This window comes from Lactuca serriola, chromosome 8 (assembly GCF_051521515.1).
Source record: "Lactuca serriola cultivar US96UC23 chromosome 8, Lser_US96UC23_V15, whole genome shotgun sequence".
NCBI lineage: Eukaryota > Viridiplantae > Streptophyta > Magnoliopsida > Asterales > Asteraceae > Lactuca > Lactuca serriola.
Genome location: NC_136415.1, coordinates 108,809,440 through 108,813,399, shown reverse-complemented (window position 1 = coordinate 108,813,399; position 3,960 = coordinate 108,809,440).

Here is a 3,960-nt window from a genome sequence, read left to right as displayed (position 1 = left end):
GTGACTTAGCATATTCACTTAATAGATAGATCACATTACTAAGTGTCCCACAAAGCACAAAGCAAGCAACATTCAAACAATGGAAAATCTAACCAACATATTCCAATCAAATCATTCTATCCTCTTATCGGGAATCTATACTAGAATGAGATTTTAAGGCTCATACAATCAAGCTATCCTATCTTTGACTAATCAGTACTAGCATGCAAGTCTACAAGCATATACAATATGCATATAAGGCATCCTTCCTAGATCCTTAGCCCTAATATAGCATGCAGTTCTCAAACTCATATCATATTATAACATAACATGTATGGGTATCTTAGGGAAAACTTACTTAAGCTCGGCTGATTGCACGCATCACACACCTTGTTCTTTTCAAAGTTCTTTTCCCTTTTTGAATCCCTTTTCAAATTATTTTTATAAAAATGATTTTCTTTTGAAAATTTTCATACCAAGTCCTCAGTTTGAGTCCAGACACACCTGAGAGTGCCCAAATCCCTAAAACTAAGGCTCTAATACCAATTTGTAACATCCCAAAATTCAAGGCAAAAAATTTCGTTTTTAGTTTAACAATTCATATACCAACAGTATAAAAACATTTGTAATAATATCCCACGTCAAAACCAAAGTGTCAATAATAAAAACAAGTTATTGTAAAATAATATCAAAGTGTAATCCCAAAGATCTCATGTGCAGAAATCGTAGTGTGATAAACTCGATCGAGCCGACTCTTTCGTTTTCAACGAAGTACCTGAAACCAAAACTGAAAACCGTAAGCACAAAGCTTAGTGATTTCCCCCATCATACCACATACCATATAACACACATACTGCAAAACATATCTGGGTGCTGGCCTACCCCTTCGGTATCTTTCAACCGGTATTCGGGGATTGTTTCACCCCCTATCACTACCACATAATAACATAGCATAACATACCTAAATATACTATCAGGCATATCTGGGTACCTGACCTACCCATTCGGTATCTTTCAACTAGTATCCGGGAGCTGGCCTCCCCTTCGGCATCTTTCAACCGATAACCGGAAGCTGGCCTCCCATTCGGTATCTTTCAACCGGTAACCAGGGACTATTTCACCACCTACCACTACCATATAATAACATAAAATAACATACTACTAGGCATACATGGGTTCTAACTACCCCTTCGGTATCTTTCAACCGGTATTCGGGGACTATTTCACCCATACTAATACTAACGTATATAACAGAGCATCCTAGCACATAAAGCATATCAAATAGTGGCAAACCAGATAATTATCACAAGGATAATCATCTAACAAATATCTCCTACTAGTGGGTCGACATTGTAGCCTTAGACCCACTTCTACTGGAAGGTAACTCACCTCACACTGTTGAAGTCCCGCGGACAAAAATCTAGCTGCTGGATGGCAGACTTCCGAACTGTCAATCATCAAAATAACACCCAATCCGTAATTGGGTTCCAACATATACCCATAAGTCCATGCTTGGGGTAAAAGGCTACTTTACCTCCAACTTAGCTTGACTCAAGCCCAAGGCCATTCCAAAGGCCCAAAAGTTAACTATGAGTCAAAGCCCAACATATGGCCCAATTATCCAAATTAGGCCCAAACCACTACATGGTCTTCCCCTAAGGTCCATCCATATATTCTTAATCCATATGATTGTTCTTAAATGTCCCATTAATAGCCCAATCACCAAAGCCCAATAGAAAGGCCCAACTTAAGGCCCAAGTAAGATTAGGGTTTCACATAAAATGACTCACTTAACCCATTAAGGACTTAATCTATTAAGTCCATCAATCTACTAGGTCAATCATATAGTGTGGTCGGGCTTAATACATAATCCCAATCCGATCATCCAAAATGCGGGTCCCGACAACCCATAACCCATATAATCTAAAATTAGGGTTTTCTAGCCCTAATTAAGGTTTCCAACCCAATCACAACCCAATAGGCCCAAAAGCTAAGTCCTTAGATCCATTAGGGGTTCAGGCCCACTAGGGTTTCATTAGTTGGGCACCACCCACTACCACCTCGAGTAGTGGTGGTCAATAGCAGATCATGGTGGCGGCCACCACCTCACGGTGGTGGTTATGGTTCCAGTCTATTTTTGTCTAAGCATCCCAAAAGCAACTAAACACAAGCAAAAGCACACCGCCACCTAACACAGCGGCTGGTGGCGGCAGCTACCACATCACGGTGGTGGTTATGAGTTTTCTTTTTATTATTCTAGCACCGATTACTACATTACAATGCAATATCATAAATAACACACACACACACACACTAATACAAACACACACACACACACAACCACTGTAACGCCCGTAGATCCGGGCTAGTCAATTTTGAGGCAATAGGGGTCGAAAATGACTTTTCGACAAAAGATTATTTAGAATAAATAATCTTAACCAAGTTGAAGAATATGTCACAAGGTTTCCATGCATATAAAGAACGCCGAAATCCGAGTTATAACGAAGAAGTTATGACCCGTCGAAGTTTCGCGACGGAACCGGCACGACACCGGGAAGCGTAAATAGTGAATTTACGATAGAGCGAGATTTAGCCTTAGCGATCTAAACGAAAGTCGTAGAATATGTTAAAATAAGAACATCGATAAAAAGAACGCCCAAATCTGACTTCGTATGAAGAAGTTATGATTTTTCGAAGTTTCGGACTAGCAGTGTACAGCCCGAAATTCGAATATTAGATCGAGTGATTTTTAGCCAACACGACCTAAACAAGAATCGAAGATCTCAGTAAGAGTAGCGTAACGAGAAAAATATGGGCGAAAACGGACGTCGGATGAAGAAGTTATGAGGATTTAACGGACCAATCCTGTCCCGGCCTGTTAATAATATAAAATTTAAAATCGAGCCAAAATTAGCCGACGGAGTCTAAATAAAAGTTGTAGAGTACGTTCCCGCCTTCGCGTGGATATAAAGAACGTCAAAAACAGAGTTCGTATGCGAAAGTTACGAATTTTTAAAGATTAAACTTGAATTTGTGAAGCTGTTGCTAGATGAGATGACGTGGCACGATCTAGACCATCCATCGCTGAAGAAAGCCTCGCCTCGGATGCATGACACGCAACCCCTCGCATACGCCCAGCGTTAGCATCAGACGCCCCGCGTACGAGGTTCGGAACGCCCCGCGTAGAAGAACTCTTCCTCGGCCCATAAGCATCCACGTCTCACCATCCGAAGCTTGCCACGCCTCAGTCTTATCCGAAGCTACGCGCAGCGTAATGCTGCTGTACACCCAGTGTACCTCCGAAGGCTCGTGCCTATAAATAGGCTGCGAGGGTTGCCGAGCAAAACACACCAATTTCTTTCTCTCACTAAAATTATTTCTCTCTAATGGTTTTAACCCTCCCCTAAGCCTAGGTGATCCCCTAGCACCCTAAGGAAGCCCCGAGGCTCCCGGAGTCCCGAGAAAAAGGAGCCTTTCGGTTTCAAAACGCTGCTCCAATTAAGTTCTGATTTTCGATAAAATTCGTTGTAAGTGTGCTACGCTTACGTAATTTTTAATATAGCTTTCAAATAATTATAGGAATGTTATTAGGTCCTTAAAATAATTATTTGGGCTATTATTATGAGTTATATTGAGTGTTATTAACACTTATATAATAATAATAATCGTCAGACTAATTAATTTGTCGCGGTTATCGTTAGACTAATTAATGGGTGTCTACTCTCACCCACCGCTTCCTTGATCGGTGGAGGGTCGTTAGCCGAACGGGTAGGACAAGGACTTATAAATTCTCATTAAAAGTATAATGATACTACTAACATAACTAAACCTTATTAAATTCCCAATCTTAGTTATTTTAGGAAAATGTGAATAAGGTGCTAATCCATGAAATTACACTTTACACTTTGTTTAAGTCGTTAGTGGAGCGTGTGTGGTCAACCGGCACATCGATTGAGGGGTAATACATTAAGGGTACCAAGT